Consider the following 12,223-nt stretch of genomic DNA (forward strand, 5'->3'; position numbering starts at 1 on the left):
ACCTTTCGATAACTGTTATTTTGTATGAATTGCGTAAAGGATTTTTCACCAAATTCGTTTAAAAGAAGTGTTAGATGGTCAAGGTCCTCTTCAGATGAATGACTTAGGCCCATTTGGGCCTCTTGTTCTTTATTTGTTGTTAAAAATGAATTAATTGGTGCAAGCCTTAATAACTATCAAATGGAAATTAAAAAAAAAACTCCTTAAAGGGAGGTTATTATAATTTTTTTAAAGACAATAATTTGTGATCAGGCTGTATAAAATGGCATTTCTTTTCCTTGAATGAAATTAACAGAATGTACGAAAAGTGATATTATGTCATAAGTAGTTACTTAAGTAAAACTGACCACCAAGTTTCGTACCATATGGCAAGAAAAAAACATGTTCTCTGTTTAATCGTCATCAAAATGCAAACACGCAATGTGAGAACATTAAACTATGTAAATAAGCACCATTTGTTATCTTGATTTTTCATAAATCACACTTACATTTTATAGATAAAAAACTTCATTCCACATTGAGCATGAAATTCAACCCATATGGAGTACAAGTTCTAAGCATTTTGCTCTGAAAATAATACTACAAGAGAAATTGGCCATGACGATATATTCTTAGATCCGCAACTTTCTGGTCTAATTCATAAGTGATTCAAACGGCTCTGACCTGAGTGTATGTAACATAACTTTCTGAGAAAATGTTCTTTTATTTTCGCCATAGGGAGGGAATTTTTTCTCAAGGCAAAATACAAAATGTATAAATTATTTATGAAAATGATGCAATGTGTTTATATTTTTAAGAAAGTTTTTCTTTTATTGTTTCATTTCCAGACCAACATGCCTATGGGGGCCCTGCAGCTTGTAGACATCATGTCTCACTTCGGAGTATCTGGTATCAGGTGTTGGCAGTGCAGTAGAAGAGATTTCGTGCCTGAAGTAAATTTGCATACCATTTGATAAATTACAAATTTGATTGAGTTACAGCATATTATCAAGGGCATTTGTGTTACAGTTTATACCTTTATATACATAATGTCATTGAAGAAAAGTTTTCTGTAATGCTTCTATTTCGTTACAATATGCAAATATCGTACTGTTAATCATTTACATGTACAAAACTTTCGGTCTGAAATCAGTCAAAACTATTGAATAATTAATTGCATTCCATCATCATTAAAAGTAATGGAATATAATAATTATTGTAAACTGTCTTGGAATTATTTCTCTTTGATATGTCACCAGTTTTCAATGTTCTATCAACCATATACAGTCGACATTGTATTAAGAGACCACCCAAGGGACTGCTAAGAAGTGGTCTCTTAATGGAATGGTCTCTTAATAAATTTCAGTCAGATGAAAAGAAAAGTTAAATGTAACTGTTTTTATTATGAATATACATGTATGGTTTCAAAATATGTTTAAACATCCTGAACACTTTTCCAAGTCCACAAACCGTGAAAATTATGGCAATATTGTTTGTCAGTTTGACTGATACAAAGGTTAATTGCATTCAGTCACGTGCAAAACGTACTCGCTAATTACACAGATGAAGAAATGCCCGGTAGAATTTTGGTACCCGGTCGCTTAATAGATACTTTTGTCGAATATTTTACCTGTCGGGACCAGATTAATGTGGTCGCTAGTCGTTTAATAAAAAAGTCGTTTAATGGAATGAATTTATATACTGAAAACGTTCGGGAGGGATTTTGACTGGTCGTTTAATACAAAAATCGCTTAATAGAGGTGGTCGCAAGTACGATGTCGACTGTATATATATATATATATATATATATATATATATATATAAATGTATTGGAGAAACTTGATTTGAAACAATATTAATTGTGTTTCCTTTTATAAAAATCAATCATGTCTTAGAAGTGGTATAAGATTAAGATGCAGTGAACTTATCCACTAAACCATTGCTCAGCTTGTAAGTTTTACATAGACAAAGGCAAAACACAGGGACAGTTTTTGCCTGCTTTGCTTGTTTGACCATCTACCATGGTTGTTGTAGAGAATCTTGCTATCCTCCTGTTTGTGACAGAGCCAGCCAGTGAGATCTGTTGATACAAACTTCTGGTTCCTGTACAAGTTTTTCACACAACTTAAGACCGGGAACAAGCAGACACTGGGTCAGACCATGCCTTGTAGCAGTTCCAAACCCACTTTAATCAACAAACAAGTTTATTGCAACAATTGTCAGTTTGCTTCACAATTCTAGCCCCATTTAAAGTAGGCCAATAGCATAAGAGTATTTCCCTATATATGTTTGCTCCACTGATGTTCATACACTGGAATACATTATAGTGTTTTCATCTCTTATAAAAGAGATAGTATGTCAGTCTTTATTTCTCCCAGAAGTATTAGCTTTTTTCTGTTTTATAAGTGATTATGCTCTGATCAAAAAGAAAGAGAATTGATGAATTGCTGCTAGTTCTGTATGGATCATTTCTTTAAAAAATATGATAGGGTTATTATATTAGTATCTTGGTCCGCAATGTTATATTTGGCTTGTGTGGATTTTCCAGGCTAGAATCCCACGAGGCCCTTGTGCAAAGTGTGATCCAGCCTGGTAAAATCAACGAAAGCTGGATTCACCATTGCAGATCAAGGTACTGTGTTATTGACCCTGTAAATATTCTTATAATTGAGCCGTGCCATGAGAAAACCAACATAGTGGGTTTGCGACCAGCATGGATCCAGACCAGCCTGCGTATCCGCGCAGTTTGGTCAGGATCCATGCTGTTCGCTAACGGTTTCTCTAATTGCAATAGGCTTTGAAAGTGAACAGTATGGATCCTGACCAGACTGCGCGGATGCTGGTCGCAAAGCCATTATGTTGGTTTTCTCATGGCACGGCTCATATGTTTTTTGGTTGTGATCTGTGCTTCCACAGATTTGATTAACACAGACTAAGGAAGGGACAGATTTATTTCAAATTTTTAATATAGATAGGAAGTGATATGTGTGGAGGAGTGTGTAGTGAACGGAATCTGTTACTCTTGGCACAGTATTGTTTGAGTTATTCCCCTTGTTCATTTTCCTTGTCTGTTATATTATAGAAAATAATCCAACCAGCTTTGAAATAAGATTAGAGGAAAATTTGTCAAAACATCATTTCAGCATTTAGGGGGAAATATCATCCATATGTCAAATTACAGTGACAGGTTTTGTATTAATTCATAGATGTATAAATATAATATATTTTGATATTGCAGCTTCTGTGTGTCTGTTATTTACCACAGCTGTGAAAAATAGGACTATGTTAAAGGTATACAGATTTAATTTATTCACTGACCTTATACCCAAAATTACATAGATTTGGACACCTGATATTCAATTGGGTAACATTATTATGTTTCAGCACATCTAAATTATGAGTGTGAATATTAATTTTTGTGTACTTGCATATTTAATAATGAAATGGAATAATTAAGGTCATGGAGACAGGGTTTCATTCTGAAATTTATTAAAATGCTGACTACACTTAAACTTGCTTTTTATGCCATACACATTTATGTGGGGGCATATAGCGATGCTGCTGTCTGTACGTCTGTACGTCCTGAAATCTTGTGTGTCCAATTCCTCCCACACTATTAGCCTTATTTGCTTCAACCTTTCACAGATGAACAAGCTAGATGTGCAGATAAAGGAAGGAATGTTTTCTATGACTATTTTTACCACAGTTATGGTCCTTTGATAGTTTTTGCTATATGGAATATAGAGAAAAATCTTGTGTGTCCAACTCTTCCCACACTATTAGCCTGATTTGCTTCAAACTTTCACAGATGAACAAGCTTGATTAGCAGATGACCATTAAGGAAGGAATATTTTCTATGACTATTTTTACCACAGTTATGGTCCTTTGATAGTTTTTGCTATATGGAATATAGAGAAAAATCTTGTGTGTCCAACTCTTCCCACACTATTAGCCTGATTTGCTTCAAACTTTCACAGATGAACAAGCTTGATTAGCAGATGACCATTAAGGAAGGAATATTTTCTGTGACTATTTTTACTGCAGTTATGGCCCTTTGATATTTTTTTGCTATATGGAATATAGAGAAAAGTGTGTCCAACGCCTCCCACACTATTAACCTGATTTGCTTCAAACTTTCACAGATGAACAAGCTTGATGTGCAAATGACCATAAGGAAAGGATTTTTTTCTGTGAATATTTTTACTGCAGTTATGGCTCTTTGATAGTTTTTGCTATATAGAGAATGGCATAGTATGTGGGGGCATCCATGTCCTATGGACACAATTCTAGTTAATAAGCAGTATTGAAGTTATTATGGACAGAATTGATTGTATACACTTTAAATATGCAGAAATTCAGCTATATTGTGCTCATTCTGCATTTTAGATAAAAATAGAATAAACTTAATTGAACCTTTGTCTTAAAAGGGTTAAAAGTACTGACTTGGAATTTGTTTCCAAATCGTAATGATGCAGAATTACATACTCACTTTTAGTAAGAAGCTAAAACACTTACGAAAGTTACCTATGTAGCACATGGAAAAACCATCACTACTGCTCTGGCATGCAAAAAAACCAGTCAATGTATCCATTTTGCATCTGGAAAAGCAGTCACTGTAATTTCTGACGTGTGGAATACCAGTCACTTTACACATCTGAGACACTGTGTCCGTCTGACATGTGAAATACAAGACACTGTACACATCTAACATATGGAAAAGCCGTCGCTGTACCATCTGACGTGGAAAACCAGTCACTGTGCACATCTAACATGTAGAATACCAGTCACTGTACACATCTGACATGTGGAAAACAACTGACATGTGGAATACCAGTCACTGTACCCATCTGACATGTGGAATACCAGTCACTGTACACATCTGACCTGAGGAAAACCAGACATTGTCCATCTGACATGTGGAATACCAGTCACTGTACACATCTGACATGTGGAAAACAACTGACATGTGGAATACCAGTCACTGTACCCATCTGACATGTGGAATACCAGTCACTGTACACATCTGACATGTGGAAAACAGCTGACATGTGGAATACCAGTCAATGTACCCATCTGACATGTGGAATACCAGACACAGTACACATGTGACCTGTGGAAAACCTGACACTATGTCCATCTGACATTTGGAATACCAGTCACTTTACCCTTCTGACATGTGGAAAACCAGATACTGTGTCCATCAGACATGTGGAAAACCAGTCCCTTTACCCATCAGACATGTGGAAAACCAGATACTGTGTCCATCTGATATGTGGAAAACCAGTCACTGTACTCATCTGAAGGTTATACAGTTAAATTTGGAGACCGGTCTCAGAAGTCCAGCTTGTGAGCACAGTAGTGTAAATATGGAATTGCAAGATTATATTTTAGACAGATATCTATGCTCAGTTTAATTAACACTGGATTCAGATGTTAATTGGTCAGAGAAAAAAGGATGCATCAGTTCTTTCCCCATCTGTATTCAAAAGTTTGAAAGTCATTACTGTGTGATAAAAAGCCAGACACAAGAACAACTAAGCTTTTTCATTTGACTAAAGAAATTCCCATATCACTGGGTCAAAGTCATCTGGTTAGAGTTGGACAGCAGAATCTCTCAGAGAATTCAAATAGTCTTTGTGAGAAATGAGTTATGATGTAGGAACACTAGAAATATAATTTAAAAGACAACAGTTAATAAAACAGAAAGGCCTGACAGATGAGTTCCCATAGTGCCATCAGGGGAAAGATGTATTTCTGATAACATTGCATCTTTGTATACTTTATATTTTGGGCATTTCTAATTAATCTGTTATACTTAATAAATAAAGAAAAGCTCTGACATATGGCAGCTGGTTAAAAGTGACCAACTTCCAGTTAAAGATTATACAGTGATAATTATGTCTCCCCTAGGAGACATATTGTTTTTGCCCTGTCCGTCCGTCCGTCCGTCCGTACGTCACACTTCATTTCCGAGCAATAACTGGAGAACCATTTGACCTAGAACCTTCAAACTTCATAGGGTTGTAGGGCTGCTGGAGTAGACAACCCCTATTGTTTTTCGGTCACTCCGTCAAAGGTCAAGGTCACAGGGGCCTGAACATTGAAAACCATTTCCGATCAATAACTAGAGAAGCACTTGACCCAGAATGTTGAAACTTCATAGGATGATTGGTCATGAAGAGTAGATGACCCCTATTGATCTTGGGGTCACTCCGTCAAAGGTCAAGGTCACAGGGGCCTGAACATTGAAAACCATTTCCGATCAATAACCAGAGAACCACTTGACCCAGAATGTTGAAACTTCATAGGATGATTGGTCATGAAGAGTAGATGTCCCCTATTGATTTTGGGGTCACTCCGTCAAAGGTCAAGGTCACAGGGGCCTGAACATTCAAAACCATTTCCGATCAATAACTAGAGAACCACTTGACCCAGAATGTTGAAACTTCATAGGATGATTGGTCATGAAGAGTAGATGACCCCTATTGATTTTGGGGTCACTCCGTCAAAGGTCAAGGTCACAGGGGCCTGAACATTGAAAACCATTTCCGATCAATAACTTGAGAACCACTTGACCCAGAATGTTGAAACTTCATAGGATGATTGGTCACGAAGAGTAGATGACCCCTATTGATTTTGGGGTCACTCTGTGAAAGGTCAAGGTCACAGGGGCCTGAACATTGAAAACCATTTCCGGTCAGTAACTTGAGAACCACTTGACCCAGAATGATGAAACTTCATAGGATGATTGGTCATGCAGAGTAGATGACCCCTAACGATTTTAGGGTCACTCTGTTAAAGGTCAAGGCCACAGGGGCCTGAACATGGAAAACCATTTCCAATCAATAACTTGAGAACCTCTCGACCCAGAATGTTGAAACTTCATAGGATGATTGTTCATGCAGAGTAAATGACCCCTATTGTTTTTGGGGTCAGTCTATTAAAGGTCAGGGTCACAGGGGCCTGTTCATGTAAAATCATTTTTTGGGAATAACTTGAGAACCACTTGACCTACAATGTTGAAACTTAATAGGATGATTGGACATGCAGAGTAGATGACCCCTATTTATTTTGAGGTCATCTGATCAAAAGTCAAGGTCACAGGAGCCTGAACAGTGACTTGAGAACCACTAGGCCAAGAGTGTTGAAATTTAGGGGGATGACTGGACATGCCAAGTAGATGATCCCTATTGCAGCCAACCATCAGTGTCTCTTTGACTTTCGCTCCTGACCCCTATTGACTTCTTGCCTATAGGACTTTGCATTGAGGGGAGACAAGCGCTTTTTTACAAAAGCATTTTCTAGTTTTTATTTATTTTTTTTTTATTTTACACCTTCAAAATGTTCCTACTCATAATTCAAGGGCTTAACAGAAAACTGTCTTAATTCTTTCCTCATTTAATATAAATTACAGCAGTTTTCTGTTTAATCCTCAAAATACATTTTTTTATGAAATTTAAGATCATATTCTTATGATAATTAAAAAATAGAAACTTTTAAATATTAAACAAAATGATATCATTTACTATGTCAACTCTTCTGCTTCACTTGGATGTCAGAACAAAAATTTTAAATCTGTCTTCTCTAATGGTCATTACATCTATAAATCTTGCTGAAATGGTCGCTGATAAAATTTTGATAAAATGTCAAGAGTCGTCATTTTGTTGAGTTTTTAAGTGAATGCTATAAAAATAGTCACTGTCGGTGTAATCTTGATCAAAGCTCTTCCGTTCTTCCCTCGTAAATTGTTGTAAATAAAATATAACAAATTAATGGATCGATATAGATTTCTGATTATCGTTATGATTATTTTTTGTTTTTATTGAACTTCCGCCATATTGCAGCATTATTGGACAAGCGTTGATGAGGAGACATGCGAATGTTCATGTAAAAGCTGATTGGGATCGGATAATTGCTCATGTAAAAATAGTAATAAAAATTAATTGCTAATGGTCCATTTTTGAAAACGCTGTTTTGTCATGTTGCTTACTAACCTTTGGTTATTTTCTGTTGTGTGACAAAAGTTGATAATGTATCAGATAATACCCGCTGGAAGGGATATAGGCTTTTATAGTTTGTGCAGTTTAATCTCTTCTTACAGATTTTATTAACTATTTTATTAACTATCGCAACAGAGTCAGGTTGTGCCATGTGGCAGCTGTAAAAAGTCTCCCTGTACTTTGACTCCGTTGTAATAATTTCTGGTCGTTCGGGATCTTGGAGTTCATAATTAAGAATTCCATATAAGCTTGTGCTAGGGGGCTTGAGGGTGTTGCACATTTCATTACCTGTCAAGAAAGGACTCAGTCAAACCAGGTCTGCTATTTATACATGCTTTATATTCAGCAAAATTTTTCTCTGAAACATGTCAAGTTTTCTAATTCAGTGTTTAAGGTAAGGAATGATTCTTTTACCAACTGGCCATTTTTAACTTGACTAGTAGTGCTTTTGTAGTCACCCTTTTGTTGGCATTGGCGTCCTCGTCAAAAAGTTAGGAGCAGGTTTCTCAGAAATTACATGGCCAAATGTCTTCAGCATCATGAAATGATCTCCCAGGACAAGATACATAACTCAAGCTTTTATTTTGTCAAAATTATGCACCTTTTCAACTTAGAATTTCAGGTTAAAATTTTGCATGTCAGCAGGTTTCTCTCAACTGTAAGGTCAAATGCTTTCAAACTTCACACACATTTTGGCACCATGAGATGACCTTATGGGGCAAATTACATAATTCTTAATTTTCATTTTGTCAAAATTATGCCCCTTTTCAACCAGTTTTGCATGTTAGCATTTTTCTCCAAAATTACTTGACCAATTTTTTCAGATTCTCCACACGTCATTTGCATCATGGGATGACTTCACATGGCAGGGTTCATAACTCTAGTATACATTTAAGCAAAATTAATGCCCCTGTCACAACTTAGAAAATTTTGCTAAAGCTTTTGTATTTAAGCTAGTATTAGGTAGAAGGGCTTCAAATAGTCTAGTGCACTGTCATTATACAGCTCTTGTTATAGGGCAGTTTTCAGAGCCTTGTTAATTGTTTGCAAAATTTAATGACTTTCAGATTATAGAGGTACTTAAAGAAATCATGATTTCAACTTTTGCAATTCATACTTTTTATTTTCCTCTGTTTAAATTTGTCAGAGCAGGAAATAATCTTTTTCTACATAAAACTGAGAAAAAAACAGCATCTGAATTAGTGTAATACATATTATAAAGAGTTTTATTACATAATTATATCAATTGATTGATAATGTATCTGTAATTGTTTGCTAATGTGTCTCCAGTGTGCAGTAGTCATGACATGTCTATGGAAAATTTCAAGCCCCATCATTGCGCAATATTTTAAATCTGAAATAAAAATGGATTTTTTCTAGTAATATGAAAGCCCTATTATTGTTGTCTTGTTTCATTAAGGTAGCACACACAGAATGACGATTGGCAATTTCTGTTTGATAATGTATCCTCTGTATGCGATTTTGATGTACCTCAGCTGGTGCAGAAAGCTCTGTGTTGAAGAGCATACCAAAAATAAGTTATCAGGCAGAAAAATTGCCAGTTGTCAATATGGGTTTGCTACCTTAAATAACTTGGTTAAGAAGACAATTTATCCTTGTTATAAGAGCACATATAAACAATGATATATTTAAAAGTAATTTTGCCGCTAACAATTTATTGTGAATTTGAGGCACAAAAAAACTAATTATCATTTTTTTTTTTTTAATAATCAAAACTGTTTGTTTATTTATGCTTGTTCGTCTTCGTATTGATTTACAAAATTTGATTTTCTAATCAAATTTGATTTGTATTGAAAAAGCTCATTTTCTTTTATATTGTATGATTTCATGTTACATAATTCTGTTTTGTATGCTATTGTACGAAATGTTTACACAACTACTTCATGTTGACATCAGGTCTGTTTTGACTGGTTCACAGCAGTGTAATGGGATAATGCCTTCCTCTGGTTCTATAAACTAGAACCCTCCAATATTTGTGTTTCATGTTTGTTTTCAAACAACCATTTTCCTGAATATAAACACTCCGAGATGTTTAAAGTTTGTTTTGTCGAGTTTGTTTAACACTTCTGCTTCTTCCCGTTTAAATTGACGCTAACAAAGAATATATGCTCCCATTTATATCCGACAAGCTTTTATACTTACTTAAAATGTTGTTATGTGTTTTAAGATGATTAATGATGCATTGCTTATAGAAACTGAAAAAAAAAAAAAAACATGAAAAAAATGGACCGATCTTAATGTAAACTTTATTTTGTGAGTTTTTCTCCAATGAAACAGATATTATGATTTAATTAGATAAAACACATTTGGTTCTTATTAAAATGATAAAAAAAATATTATTAAAGTAATATATATGGAATCATGAATTTTATATTGACATCAAAAGTCATGCAGTCATATAAAATAAAAGTCATGGCCTACAGTCATTTATATAAATATTTGCTCAAATCTCAAAGAATTTTATGTTCTGTTCTGTTCTTTGCACATGATTTTCATTGGTGATCGATACATTTTGAATTATTTTTGAATTTCTTGCCTCGTGTTCACAAAACTTTTCAGCCGAGTATGATAATGAAACTTGATTTGACATTTATACCTAAATTGCATGTTTAAAATTAAATGTTAATGACTTATGCTTAAGTGACTATTTAGTATTGATGACCAGTCACAACTGAAATTCAATCTTGAGGTTCTAGTAAAATTTTCTTTCAAAGTTTCATTCTCAAACTCAGCTGAGACCCAAAAAAATGTTTTGTGAACATAGGGCTTGTATACAATTTAACCTTTAGCCTGCTGGCGGCAAGTGATTCTGCCTTTACGACCTGTGCAGACCAAGATCAGCCTGCACATCTGTGCAGGCTGATCATGGTTTGCAGTCTATTCGCTATTCAGTCAGTAAATTTTCAGTAAATACCCCTTCGAATAATAAATGGTATTGCCCAAATTGAATGATGGACCAGTCCATTTTAGAAATTTAGCAGGGTAAGGGTTAAAGCTTTTGTTACATATTAATTTGTAAAATTTACGAAAGAAAAAAAACATGAAAGAAATAAACCAAGCATGTTGCAAACTTTTTGATATATACTAATTATGATAAATATCATGGTTAAAATTTTACAACTTAATTTATAACACAGCAGCTGAAGGGTGCAGATTTTTGTCAATGATGAATGAAAGCTGTCGCCTTATTTCAAAATTCTATGAATTTATATAATGTATTAAAATAGAAGATGTACTTATGGAAGTCTTGCATTAAATGTTTGTAATTTACATTATTACGATAAATTCGGAAAACTGGTGTAATTCTTTGTGAAGGAAGTGTGTGATACAATAGTGTAACAGTTCATTTAGGATTTCAAACAAATTCTGACGACTTCCAAATGTCTATTTTTGATGAGTTGTAGCGTTAAATCAGAAGCAATTGGAAGATTTTAATGATGATATCTTTTTTAGGGCTCGTTAAAAATTCCGGAAGATTAATCATTTCCCATAATTCATTATTTAAAAACTTCTAATTTTATAATAATTTATGAAATTCATGTGACTGTTCCTGTCTTTGAAGTTAAAAGCTGTAAGTAAGTTTCAGTTTGAGAGTGATTTGATTTTGTGTCGGAAGTTGATTTGGGACCTGTGTATTGAAAGGCAATAGCTGAAAGTGGTGGAGGGATGAAGTTTTTAAAGTCCCCTGTATAAGGGATTTCACAGTTTCAAATCTTTTCACGAAATGGTATGATCATTGGGCATTAAAACAATATTGGACTGCTGGTGATGGATGACTTATGTGGACAATTTTTATGCTCCCACCATGGTGTCGTAGACCCATGAAACATAATTATATAATAATGTTTGAATTTCCAATGTCCATTTGTCTGTCCATGTTGTCCTGCTAACTGCTGTGATACAAGTTGAAAGTTACTCTTAGTTTACTGCATAATACATTTGAAACATGTATTTTTTACAGTGTCGTCCGATAAAAAATTGTTGCAAATTTAACAAAAGCTTGTTAACTACTAAAATCAGCATTTTACAGCAATCCTTGCTGTATATAAAGATGAAGACATCAAAATAAACCTCAACAAAAGTCATATCCTGTCAAATTCTTGTCATAAAATTGTGTGGTTTATATGCAATTATGATGCGAAATTTCTAAAAAAAGTAGTAAAAATTACCATTCGGGTAGATAAATTTGTCGTTAAATTTGTGGTTGATTGAAGTCATTTTCA

The 12,223-nt window shown here is 34.5% G+C and overlaps 1 protein-coding gene across 2 annotated transcripts in view; it reads left to right on the plus strand.

Annotated features, from left to right (window-relative positions):
- Window positions 1-12,223, plus strand: part of LOC123557227 (protocadherin-9-like) — a 78,447-nt gene that overhangs the window by 7,999 nt on the left and 58,225 nt on the right. Inside the window, exons 2-3 of one of the 2 annotated variants that reach the window (XM_053543524.1) lie at window positions 828-932; window positions 3,218-3,270. The gene's annotated coding sequence lies outside the window, so the exon portion shown is untranslated. The remainder of the gene's footprint in view (window positions 1-827; window positions 933-3,217; window positions 3,271-12,223) is intronic. The other variant, XM_053543526.1, reaches the window with a different exon arrangement.

Source organism: Mercenaria mercenaria, chromosome 5 (genome assembly GCF_021730395.1).
Source record: "Mercenaria mercenaria strain notata chromosome 5, MADL_Memer_1, whole genome shotgun sequence".
Classification (NCBI taxonomy): domain Eukaryota; kingdom Metazoa; phylum Mollusca; class Bivalvia; order Venerida; family Veneridae; genus Mercenaria; species Mercenaria mercenaria.